The 13890-nt window shown below is 48.0% G+C and overlaps 1 long non-coding RNA gene across 1 annotated transcript in view; it reads right to left on the bottom strand.

The window, feature by feature from the left end:
* Positions 1-13890, bottom strand: part of LOC308535748 — a 1003266-nt gene that overhangs the window by 127293 nt on the left and 862083 nt on the right. The window lies entirely within an intron of this gene.

The following is a 13890-nucleotide window of genomic DNA, read 5'->3' as shown; positions in this document are numbered from 1 at the left end:
TCCCTCTCTCTCCCACTCTCCCTAAAAATCAATGGAAAAATATCCTCGGGTGAGGTTTAAAAAATATATATATATCGGGCTCCCACTCCTCTATTTCCAGATACAGTGCTCATTTCCTCTAATTTTGGAAGAAACATTTGCATGGGACCCAGGAAACGGAGTGATTATTTGCCCGTGAACCTACTAGTCAAAGGCGAACGTTGGGGATTATCAAATAGGCCTCATTATGAAAAAACCTGTTGCTTCAAGACAGTCCCATGGCAGCCACGCAATTCGCCCCAATAGCAATTCTATCTCAATAAGCGCCATGCACTCTAGGGCCTAGGCCAGTGATGGCGAACCTTTTGAGCTCGGCGTGTCAGCATTTTGAAAAACCCTAACTTAACTCTGGTGCCGTGTCACATAGAGAAATGTTTTGATATTTGCAACCATAGTAAAACAAAGACCTATATTTTTGATATTTATTTTATATATTTAAATGCCATTTAACAAAGAAAAACAAACCAAAAAAATGAGTTCGCGTGTCACCTCTGACACGTGTGTTATAGGTTTGCTATCACTGGCCTAGGCTAGTGGTTGGCAAACTGCGGCTCGCGAGCCACATGCGGCTCTTTGGCCCCTTGAGTGTGGCTCTTCCACAAAATACTACGTGTGGTCACGCATGTACAGTGCGATTGAAACTTCGTGGCCCATGAGCAGAAGTCGGTATTTTGTGGAAGAGCCACACTCAAGGGTCCAAAGAGCCGCATGTGGCTCGAGAGCTGCAGTTTGCCGACCACTGGCCTAGGAGACGTAAGCAGCAAAGCCCAGCATCCAGCATGGTCCCTGACCCATAGTAGGTGTTGTTTGTTTTAATAAGAGAATGGATAACAGACATTTAAAAAACCCTCATGATCATCACACTTATAATGAGCCACATATGACTTTAAAAACCTTTTTTAAAATATATTTTTATTGATTTCAGGGAGGAAAAAAGAGGGAGAGAGAGAGAGAGAGAGAGAGAGAGAGAGAGAGAGAGAGAGAGAGACATCAATGATCAGAGAGAATCATGTATCGCTGCCTCCTGCACGCCCCCTAACTGGGGATGGAGCCCGCAACCCGGGCATGTGCCCTGACTGGGAATCAAACCCATGACCTCTTCATTCCTGGGCTGACTCTCAACCGCTGAGCCACACCGGGCAGGGCTAAAAGGCCTTTGATTTGGGGGGTGGGTGTTGGAGGTTCAGGGAACATGGGGGACTCCAAAAACAAACGCTGCCCTGATGACTGGACTTCGACTTGGAGCCGATGCCTCAGGTATTGCAGGTGCCTCGATGGATGGTCACCCAGCCGCCCCATGGCCTTCCGGTCGTGTTCAGCAGGCCGTGCCACAGGGCTTGAGTGGGCCTCTGGGCTGGCAACCCGGTAAATGATCGGACAGCAGGATTTGGGTTTGTGTCGCTAAACATGCTTCCAGACACACTTCCAACCCGAGTGCAAGCAGTTGCCAACCTGGAGAGCACTGCCCTGAGCTGGTTCACCAAGCGCTGGTTGAGCTCCCACGCAGGCCAGGGTGTGAGGTGGCTGTCATCTGGGTTTCCCAAGCCACCAGCCAAGGAGACAGGAGATAAGAGGACCCAGGACTGTGGCTTCCGGTGTCTCCGCCGCAGGTGAAGGTATGGTTGATTCAACAAACAAGGAGGAACCAAGGAAGCAAAGACTCTGATCGGCTAAGGGGCCAGGGCCAGGTTGGCGTGATGGCTCTGCCCACGGCCAGATGGGGGGGTCTTGGCTCAGACCTTGTGTGTCCCGTGTCCTTCTCGTCCTCTGTCCCTGGGCACGGCTTCCTTCCAGGTCTCCGTTCCCTCCGTGATTCATTGTGCAAGAGAGCGGGGGGCATTGCGATGGGACATTGGGGAGCAACTGAAACTCTTCGCAGCTGAGGTTTTTATGTGGAAAATGGGGCCAAAATACTTCCTTTCTCTCCTGATTGTTGTAAGAGTCAGAGGACATAACACAAGCAGAGGCGCTGGTCATCTGATATTATTTAAAAAATATATTTTATTGATTTCAGAGAGGAAGGGAGAGGGAGAGAGAGAGAGAAACATCAATGACCAGAGAGAATCATGGATCGGCTGCCTCCTGCACTCCCCGCACTGGGGATCAAGCCTGCAACCCAGCATGTGCCCTGGCCTGGAATTGAACCCGGGACCCTTCAGTCACCAGGCAGACGCTCTATCCACTGAGCCACACTGGCTAGGGCACGTCAACCTTTGAATGAACAGAGCTTCCTTAGAAATCAGCCAGGGCTCTGCACATGGAAGGACACATATCTTACAGGGCCCACCACCAGGGATGGATTGGAGTCTAAATCTGTGGTCGGCAAACCGCGGCTCTCGAGCCACATGCGGCTCTTTGGCCCCTGGAGTGTGGGTCTTCCACAAAATACCGCCACACTCAAGGGGCCAAAGAGCCGCATGTGGCTCGTGAGCTGCGGTTTGCCGAGCCGCAAGTTTGCCAACCACTGGTCTAAATCATTGCCCTTTTCTTTCATTTGCCCTTTTTTTTTCTTCTTTTTTTAAGAGAAAGAGGGACGGGAGAGGGAGAGAGAGAGAAACATAGATGTGAGAGAGAAACAGCGATCGGTTGTTTCTCGTACACACTCCTCCAGGGAATCGAACCCCAAACCTGGGCACGTGCCCTGACCGGGAATCGCACCGGCAACCTTTCGGTCCACAGGGTGAGGCTCCAACCAACTGAGCCACACCGGCCAGGGCTCATTTGCTTTCTCATAAATGGATCATACTGGACCAGAAGGCATGTTTCAAATGACTCCTGGCTGCCTGAGGTATTGGAAGGCTCGCCACATAACGACCAAGTTTTTCACTGTAAGGCCCAGATCCATTCAAGAGACGAGGGGGCCTTTGATCTCGTTTCTTTGTAAAATTTTAAAGATGTACTATAGCTGCATATATCTCGAATCCCCCCCACATATTATAAAACCACCGAAATCAAACAAATCATGCTTCATTACCGGCCTTTGATTTTTATACCCGTGCCTGTTAAAAAAAAATAAAATAAAATAAAATAAATACAAAGAAAGAAAAGGAAAAGAAAGAGAAGGGAAAACGACACATGTGCGCTGCCTTTTAATAACGATCATATTAAAAATTCAATAAATAGCAATATCTCTGATCTCTTAACAAAGGCTTCTGGTGTACAGGAAATTAAATGGAAAAAAAAATCTTGTTAATCCTTTTTGATTTCTGTACATTGTAGCTGGAAGCAGAATTCGCTCACTCGCACGTTCCTGCCTTGGTTTTTTTTTTTTTTCTTCTTCCCCTTTTTAACATTAAAAAAAAAAAGAATCTCTTCTTGCAGGAATGAACGTTGTTGTCTGGGCAACCTTAGCACGGCGGCTGGGTTCTGGGAACCATTTGGAAGTGGGGGGGGGGGGGTGTGGCGGGCAGGGAGCGAGCGAGGGCCTGTCATTGCCTCATCCCGGGGCCTGGCCAGGAGGGACCCACCTCCAACCAGGTGATAACCTTCGAGACTTTATCTTGTCGTCCCCCGGCCTCCCCGAAGCCAGCCTGGCCTTTCTGCCGCCTGTTAGGCATTTGAAATGTCCCCCTGGAGCCCTCACCTCACCCCTTTCTCTGCTTGTCAGCGGCGATGTCTGCGAGCTGTCAGAGGCGTGTTGCTTATTGATGTTTCCGCGTGTTTTATGTCGGCGCTGCGCTCCGACAGGCCCTGACACGGCGCTGATTTCCATCGGCCTCTCCTGCCGGGGCCGGAGAGTTTTGAGTTGCACAACCCGCGTCTCCAGCGACCGTCAGAGGCCTCCCCGGCTGATGAAAGCGCCTCCGCGGAGGCTCTGGGCTCCCCGAACAGCAGCTGAGGGATTCGTGGGCCTTCAACACACACCTGTGTGGCCCTGGCCGGTGTGGCTCAGTGGATAGAGCGTCGGCCTGCGGACTGAGTGGGTTCAAGTCCGGTCAAGGGCACATGCCCGGGTGGCGGGCTCGATCCCCAGTAGGGGGCGTGCAGGAGGCAGCCGATCCATGATCCTATCTCTTCATTGATGTTTCTATCTCTCTCTCTCTTTCCCTCGCTGACATAAATAAATAAAAGAATATATTAAAATAAAACACCTGTGTGCCTGCTCTCACATTCTCCTCCCTCCCCCACTCTTTCTCTCTCTCACACACACACCCCAGAGCCCCGGCCCCTCCTTTTGTTATAAGAAAAGCAAGAGTAGAAAGTGACCTCAGGAGCCCAAGGCCCCGACACTGAGCCAAATCCCTTTAGACCTGAGCTGACAGGTGGGCGGCTTTAGATTACGTTATCACCCCTCTGAGCGAGGCAGGCCCAGGCTCGGGGCTCCCAGCATGGAGCGTGCTGGCCACCCCACCCCAGGCCCTAGTAAGTCAAGTTCTGATGCCTTGTCAAGAATGAAAGCCCATCGCACAGGGACGGAGCGGGAGGGAGACATGGAAATAAAACGTGCAGCTAGCTGGTGGGGGGCCTGTGCCTGTGACTTACAGCTGGTCTGTAGGAGATTAAAAATATGGGGAAGACCTGGCCAGTTTGGCTCAGTGGATAGAGCGTCGGCCTGTGGACCAAAGGGTCCCGGGTTCGATTCCGGTCAAGGGCATGTACCTTGGTTGCGGGCACATCCCCACTAGGGGGTGTGCAGGAGGCAGCTGATCGATGTTTCTCTCTCATCCATGTTTCTAACTCTCTATCCCTCTCCCTTCCTCTCTGTAAAAAATCAATAAAATATATTTTAAAAAAAATATATGGGGAAGACATAGCCGGTTCGGCTCAGTGGATAGAGCATCGGCCTGCGGACCAAAGGGTCCCGGGTTCGATTCTGATCAAGGGCACGTAGCTCGGTTGCAGGATCCTCCCCGGCCCCGGCCCTGGTCAGGGTGCGTGTAGGAGTCAACCAAATAGATGTGTTTCTGTCACATCGATGTTTCTCTTTGTCTTTCCCTCTCTCTTCCACTCTCTCTAAAAATCAATGGAAAAATATCCTCGGATGAGATTAACAAATAAAATGAAATAAATTAAAAATATTGAGGAATTATTCTCGGTGAATCGTGTATGATTTCCTGGAACTTATACAAATGGCTAATTGTATACCCCGTTGGTTGTGTTTAAATTAGACAAACAGGGGTTTCTGGACCCAAAAGCGTTTGATTTAGCCCCCATCAGGGCACCTATTCAAGGCCACCGACACATCTTCAGACACCTGAGCAAGTGTTCAGGACGCCTTTGGTGTCTGTGTCCAGCAGGCTGTGCAAACTTGAACTAGTTTAAGGAACTCTGTGTGTCTGTTTCTCCTATTCAAAGTAATAACGTTGCCCGGCCGGCATAGCTTGGTGGTTGAGCATCGATCTGTGAACCAGGAGGTCACGGTTCGATTCCCGGTCAGGACACATGCCCCAGTGGCAGGCTTGATCCCCAATAGGGGGCGTGCAGGAGGCAGCCGATCGATGATTCTGTCTCATCATTGATGTTTCTATCTCCCTCTCATCTGAAATTAAAAAAAAAACAAACACACCAAAAACCACAAAACAATCCCCCAAACCCCCCATAAACACCTTCAATAATCGTTAGTTCCATCTTCATCTCCTCTTGGGATACCTTCTGTGTCCAAGGCTGGCTCCTCACGGCGCTAAGTCAGAGTTTCAGGGGCTTAAAAAAATAAAAGATCGCCTGCCTCGAAGCCACGCGGTTCGAGAACCACAGCTAAAAGCGGTGTTCCTCCACCTTCATCCCATTTTTAAAAATGTGATGCTATTTTAACGATATTAATACAATGACAGCAGCATGCGCTTATTGGGTTAGCCCGTATTTCAGGACTCACTATCGAATTTCTGGCTTGTCTCCCCCGCTCCTGTCACTATTCATTTTTGTTCCCATTTTTTCCATCGGATGCAATGTTGTCACAGGACTATTGCCCGCCCGCGATAAGCAGGCCCCGCTGCAATTACTTCAGATCTGCTTACCGACGGCCCAGGCACAGCTCCCCAAATTATTATTTTTTGTGGCACAACTGTGTCAGCAACTTAACCCCTTGGCCACCGAGAGGCCCCTTCCTTTCAGCCGCTCCGAAGAAGTCAGAGAATCGGGAAGGACAGCTGTCACTCTGGAAATCCCGGGGGCGGGGCTAGAGAATGCCTTCCCAGTGTGACTTGGAGATGGACACGGACATGGGTCCTGACGCCTGACCTGGCCCAGGCTGACTGCAGCCGCAGCTGGGAGCCAGGAGCCAGGAGCCAGGAGCCAGGGCTGCTGCAGACCGGTGAGGGCTGGTTGGGAGAGAAACTGGGCCGGCAACTCCTGGGGATCATAGGTTTTTGGAAAATCGCTGCCAATTTGGCCTGGTCTCAGCTGACTGCGTGCCCAGGAGGGAGGGAATGGCAGCAGTAAAGCAGGTTAGTGGGGAAGATATTGCTTCGAGCTCCCAAGGCCTCCCGTCTACTTTATGACAACATTATTCACTCACACACCCACGCGCGCGTGCACACACACACACGCACATACAGATGCACACACAGATGCACACACACAGAGACACACACAGATGCACACACATGCATGCACACACAGATGCACACATGCACACACAGATGCACACACAGAAAGGCACACACGCACATGTGCACACACAGATGCACACAGAGAGACAACAGAGAGACACACACAGATGCACACACACGCACACACAGATGCACACACATGTACACGTGCACATGAAGATGCACACACAGATGCACACACACAGATGTGCACGCACACACAGATACACATGCACACACATCCACACATGCACGCACACACATCCACACATGCGCGAACACATGTGCACAGACATGCAGACGCTCACATGATAAGCAGGACATATATAATTTTGGAAGCAGAGAAAAAAATCTATGGCCAAACCCAGCAATGTTATAGTTTATGGCTAAACTTCAAATGATCCCAGAACACTTTAGAGCAGCGGTTCTGAACCTGTGGGTCTCAATCCCTTTGGGGGTCGAACGATCCTTTCATAGGGGTTGCCTAAATGCATCCTGCATATCAGATATTTACATGATGATTCATAACAGTAGCAACATTACAGTTATGAAGTAGCCAGGAAAATAATGTTATGGTTGGGGGTCACCACAACATGAGGAGCTGTATGAAAGGGTCGCGGCATTAGGAAGGTTGAGGACCACTGCTTTAGAGTTTTTCTCTGTTGTTCAATAATGGGGGAAGCGCTAGTGGGGGCATTAACACCAACGGGCTACACTTGGAGTGGAAGCCAGGGTCCTGTGGTCAGCCCCTCGCTGGCCTGGGGGGCCCACAGCCTCTCTTGCTCTTTCTTGGATACTGGAGGCCCGGTGCATGAATTCGTGCATGGGCAGGCTAGGGGGAGGGGATGTGGGAGGATGGCTAGCTGGCCCCGCCCCCTAGTTGAACTCCCAGTCGAGGGGACAATTTGCATATTAGGCTTTTATTATATAGGATGAGCATTTGACCAAGGAAGATGCTCCAAGGGTCAGAATTCTAAGAATCCTTTGTAACTTTTCAGGGAGTGATGCTACTCATATAACACAAGTTCACATTTCTATATAAACTACATTACAATACTACATCTATATCAACTGCACTGTCAGGTAGTATGTTAAATTAATTATGCTCCACTAAAATTTGCCATTAAAAATATTCATGCTTTTTTGCCCTAGCCAGTTTGGCTCAGTGGATAGTGCGTCGGCCTGCAGACTGAAGGGTCCCAGGTTCGATTCCGGTCAAGGGCACATGCCCGGGTTGTGGGCTTGATCTCCAGTAGGGGGCATGCAGGAGGCGGCCGATCAATGATTCTCTCTCATCACTCCCTTCCTCTCTGAAATCAATAAAAATACATTTAAAAAAATATTCATGCTTTTAAAAAAATACTAAAAGTATAAAAATTCATAGGAGAGAAACAGGTGGTGGCCAGAGAGAATTTTATATTTTCATGGGAGCCCCCGTTTGAAGAGCAAATATCAAAAGCCCACTTCAACATGATACACGGAAGACACTACGCTTTGCAATGAGAGCGAAGAACTGAATTTCACTTGCTGCAGTCAGACCGAGAAGTACTATCGAGCAGTCAGAATACTAGGCATTTGTGCAATTTTTACAACAACCTGGAAGGGTAGAGGGCTCCGTGTTCCCGTTTTATGGAGAACGCTGAGGTTAATGATGTTAAACAGCATGCCCAAAGCCCCCTACTTTGCATATGAGAGAGCTAACGGTTTAACTCGGACCATGAGGTGTTCTGCCTCTAATTTTATGAAGCGTCATAAATCCACTGTATATAGAAACTTCCTAAATGTTGAGGCCCGTTACAGCAGGAATTTGTTATGTAAGTACCTTACATATTTTATATATATATATTTTTAGTAGGAATATAATTTTTTTTTTGCAATGCACTTAATGTTTTTTTATTTTAAATTCGGGCTGGCATACAATAGCGTATTAGTTTCACGTGTACAACACAGTGATTCAACATTTATATACCTTACAATGTAATTACCACCCTAAGTCTAGTTACCATCTGTCACCGTGCAGTTATAGCAATATTATGGACTATATTCCCTGAAGAGCACAATTTTCAATATATTTTTATTGATTCCAGAGAGGAAGGGAGAGGGAGAGGTAGAAACATCAATGATGAGAGAGAATCATGGATCGGCTGCCTCCTGCACGCCCCCTACTGGGGATCGAGCCTGCAACCCGGGCACGTGCCCTGACCAGGAATCGAACCCTGACCTCCTGGTTTGTAGGTCGATGCTCAACCACTAAGCCACGCCAGCCCTGCATGAAGAGCACTATTTTTGAAAAGAAAAGTAATACTACCATTTAACAATTTGTAGATGAAAAGAATCGATTTCTATTGTCGAGGTCTCCCTCCAGCATCTGTTTGGTTTGGAGCCTCTAAGAACACAGGTAGGGAAAGTAAAACCACTGCCAAACCATCGGACTCTCAGAATCTTCTCGCACTTGCCATGAACTGAGATTCCAATGGAAAGACTTCATCCGAGGAATTGTAAGGGAGGTAATCCAGCCTTCCCCCTCTTGTGAAAGTCACAACATCCACAATTGACTAATTACAGAGAGAATTGGGCTTTCCAGGAAGATTAAGGGCGAGCAGCTAATTACACCCACAAGTGGCTAACAGCACGTACAATTAGCTGTTTATAGGAGCCATTATTGGGGAAGCCAATTTGGTAGCCCAAAATAATTACAGGTGCAAAACCTCACCTGCCAGTCAGGAATGCTCTCCTTCAAGATGCTGGCCCTGTGGGTGCAGAGTTTCCATTCCTTCACCGGGAGAGAAAGAGGACCAAGGCAATCCCCAAAATGGAGATGCCAAAATGATAGCAATGCTTAATAAATGTATTCTGGTGCTTGAAAAAACCGTCATTAATTTACTTCCTATGGTCTGCTAATATTTGAAGCCTTAGAAGAATACAGCATAGCCCGGCCGGTGTGGCTCAGGGGTTGAGCGTCGAATTAGGAACCAGGAGGTCATGGTTCGATTCCCGGTCAGGGCACATGCCTGGCTTGTGGGCTCAGTCCCCAGTGTGGGGTGTGCAGGAGGCAGCTGATCAATGATTCTCTCTTATCATTGATGTTTCTCTCTCTCTTTCTCTCTTTCTCTCCTTCCCTCTCTGAAATCAATAAAAATATATTTAAAAAAAAAACCTCAAGCCCTAGCTGGTTTGGCTCAGTGGATGGAGCATCGGTCTGAGTACTCAAGGGTCCCGGGTTCAATTCTGGTCAAGGGCATATGCCCAGGATGCGGGCTTGGTCCCCAGTAGGGGGCATGCAGGAGGCAGCCAATCAATGATTCCCTCTCATCACTGATGTTTCTATCTCTCTCTTCCTCTCCCTTCCTCTCCGAAATAAAAAATATATTAAAAAAATAAAATAAAATAAACTCAAAACAAAACAAAAAAACACAGCACATTCCAGCTAGAGTCAGGGGCTCATTTTTGTTGCCTCAAATACTTTTCTCTTTGTAAGTAAGCCAAATCTCTCGCTTTCAGCAGGACTTTGGGGCCTTTAATACCTTAAGCTCTCGGTGCAGCCAGTGGAGATGGGACGTTGGCAGCGCACACACCGAAGGGCTTCGGAGATTGCAAACCAGCAGATGCCCCAGAGTTGCTGCAGGCGACACCGTGCAGGACCGGTGGCTACATAATCCCTCGGAGACAGACACCGGCGCCTGCGTTTGCAAGAACAGCCGCATCCCTGGTAGGGGCGTCTCGCTGTTTATCTTCAGCAGCAAACAGAAGACAGTATGTATTTGAATCACTTGTCTGCGAAGACGCGGGATTCAATTCCAGTCCTACTTACAGGCCGCATCTTTCAGTTCTTGGGAAAATGAATCGAGGTGTGGAAGGAGATAAGCCACAGCGTGTGAACCTCTCCGCATACCCACCGAGCGGACGCACTGTGGCTAATTGGCCATCACAGGGCAGCGTGCCCATCGCGATGTTTTATGAAAGTGTTCGGATTTTCACTGAGGAGGGAACCGAAGGCATGACATCCAATTGCCATGGGGAGAACACAGCGAGGTCCATCTACCTTACACCTCTGCGTTGTCTTTCTCTAAAAATATTTTAAAAAATATTTTTATTGATTTCAGAGCGGAAGGGAGAGGGAGAGAGAGAGAGAAACAGCAATGATGAGAGAGAATCATAGATTGGCTGCCTCCTGCACACCCCACACTGGGGATCCAGTCTGCAACCCGGGCATGTGCCCTGACCCGGAATCGAACAGTGACCTCATGGGCACAACTCTGAGGTTTCATACGTGATTGATTTGTGCCCACCACCATTTCTCTCTATTGAAGTACAGCCTCCGGCTTTAAAGGGACCCCTCAATCATTCCCGTAAATGTAATACATCACTTTTCTTCGCGTTTGCCTCCTATACTCAGTTCACTGTATCTGGGGTGCTTTTAAGAGATTCTTTAAGTCCTGGCTGGTAGCTCAGTTGGTTAGAGCATCATCCGGATGCACCAAGGTTGTGGGTTTAATCCCCAGTCATGGCACATATAAGAATGAACCAAACAACGAATGAAAGCTTAAATAGGTGGAACAACTTTCCTTTTCTCTCTCTCTCTCTCTCTCTCTCTCTCTCTCTCTCTCTCTCTCTCTCTCTTCCCCAGCCTCCCTTCCTTTCTTTAAGAGATTCCTTAAATGTATTGGAATGGACTCTCTGAAATGAGGCCTGGGGAATATGCGTTCTTAAGCCCTCGCAATAAACAAAAATATGAAATGTTTCATTGCTTATTTAAAAAAAAATCTAAAAGTATCTTTCTTGGCAGAAGATATGATTGCATAATTGGTAAACCTAAGAGAAGCCACTAATATCTATTAGAATTAATAAGATAATCAGAATTATGGGATAATATGGATATGTATAATTTCTCAGTTAAAAGTGCAAGGATAGAAAAAAAAATGGATTCACAATAAATATGAGAAAGCGAAAGCCCAAGAAAGTCACAGGATTTCACTGAAGAAAAATTTTAAATCTTATTGAAAGTCAACAACAAGAAACCAGTTAGCCGGGCCATGGAGGCTCGGTGGTTGAGCATTGACCGATGAACCCGGAGGTCAGGGTTCGATTCCCGGTCGGGGCACATGCCCGGGTTGTGGGCTCAATCCTCAGTAGGGGGCATGCAGGAGGCAGGTAATTAGTGATTCTCTCTCATCATTGATGTTTCTATCTCCCTTTCCCTCTCCCTGCCTCTCTGAAATCAATAAGAAAACGAAACAAGTTAGAAAGAGTCAATAATACTTACACTGCACAAGATTTTAGAATATCAAATGTTTTCAAGATATTATATCACTTTGATATAATTCAAATTAGAACGCCAATTTTTTTTTTTGCAGTAAGGAATGTGCAGAAGAAATCTGAAGTTCACATGGAAAAAAAATAAATATTGAAACCAGCCAAGAAAATTTTCCAGAAGAAAAAGGAAGTATAAAAATAAACTAATTAAACATTCAATGCATATTTGAGTAACCTCGGCGTGGGAAAGGCCTTTTTTTTTTTTTTTTAAGAGACTTAAGAAACGAAGATGCTCTGAGGGAAAACAGACAGAGCCTGGGAAGAGATACTCGCCATACATGCGACAAAGAACTCATCTCCTGTCCCGCACGTGTCTAAGAGACACAAACAGCTTCGCAGAAACACAGGAACTAGGTATTAGCTCAGAGTTCAAGGAAGAGGAAATCATGGCAGACAACAGGCGCCCAGAGAGCGATGCTGAACTCTTTCGTGGAGTGAAAAACTGCAGATGAAAACAAGCCACTTTCAACCTCCCGATCGGCAAAACGAGAAGAGCACCAAGAATAAACGGACCAGCAGTTGAACAGAGCCCCATGGGGGACATGGGCCCCCGGCCCTCTTGTGTGCTGCTGATGGAAGAAACACATAAGTTGCTGATTATTACCACCTTTTTAGGGAAACAATCTGGAAATTCTCTTAAATTAAAAAGCGTGTGTTCCTTTAGACCCAGAAGTTTCACTTCCAGGAATCTACCCTTTATAATTTTTAATACTTTTATTGATTTCAGAGAAGAAGGGAGAGGGAAAAGGAGAGGGAGCGAGAAAGAGAGAAACATCAATGATGGATCGGCTGCCTCCTGCATGCCCCCTACTGGGGATCAATCCTGCAACCCGGGCATGTGACCTTGACTGGAATCAAACCCGGGACCCTTCAGTCCGCAGGCTGACGCTCTATCCACTGAGCCAAACCAGCTAGGGCAGGAATTCACCCTTAAAAAAATTTTTTTAAAAAAAATATATTTTATTGATATTTTACAGAGAGGAAGGGAGAGGGATAGAGAGTCAGAAACATCGATGAGAGAGAAACATGGATCAGCTGCCTCCTGCACACTCCCTACTGGGGATGTGCCTGCAACCAAGGCACATGCCCTTGACCGGAATTGAACCTGGAACCCTTCCTTCCGCAGGCCGATGCTATCCACTGAGCCAAACCGGTTAGGGCAAAAAAAATTTTTTTTTTTAATTTGTTTCAGAGAGGAAGGGAGGGGGCTAGTGAGACAGAAACATCAATGATGAGAGAGCATCATGGATGGGCTGTTTCCTGTGTACCCCACACTGGGGATCCAGCCATCAACCTAGGACCTGACCAGGCATCCAATCGTGACCTCCCGGTTCATTGGTCGACACCCAAACCACTGAGCCACACTGGCCGGGCACGGGAATTGCTGCTTTTGAAATAAAGGCATCAGTAGGTAAGGACTCCCGTACAAGAAAATCTTGCTGCGCCCCGGGGAGCCCGGCTGAGCGCTCCCCGAGACCCCGAGCGCGCACCCGCGTCATCAGTGTCTCCCTAGCAACCGAGAGGGGCCACGTGGGGCCCGCGGTTCCTCTTGATGAGAGGGAGGGATCCTCCTGCGAGTTATTACCTGAAATAATACCATATGGTAAAATGTAAACAACATCTGCATATTCATGTAATAATTTCATCTGTTTAATTAGTTCCAGCAAAGCAGTTTACCCTCCGAGGCCCTGGGCTGTCAGCACGGCGAGCACACATCCCGGGCTGGCTGGCGGGCCTGACAGCCTTCTATTGTTCGCTCTCCGCCCGCACATCAGCAGTTACTGTAAGTGAATCTTGGGGGAGGGAGGGCGTCTGTCCCCACCGATCCACACATGGGGGGGGGGAGCTGTCAGCCTGGCATAGGGCTACTAAAGACAGGTTTGACAGACTAGGTGACGCTGGTGGGGAGAGACGGAGATTAGTTATTCCTGCGCTTTCCTATTTTGGCTGTGAGCTTTGATGAGCTCTCGGGGTAGAGAAGTTCTCAGTCCTTGCACCCCAGCCGCAGTTG

This window comes from Myotis nattereri (genome assembly GCF_964212035.1).
Source record: "Myotis nattereri genome assembly, chromosome: 21".
In the NCBI taxonomy this organism is placed as follows: domain Eukaryota; kingdom Metazoa; phylum Chordata; class Mammalia; order Chiroptera; family Vespertilionidae; genus Myotis; species Myotis nattereri.
This window is presented reverse-complemented; position numbering and strand designations above follow the sequence as displayed.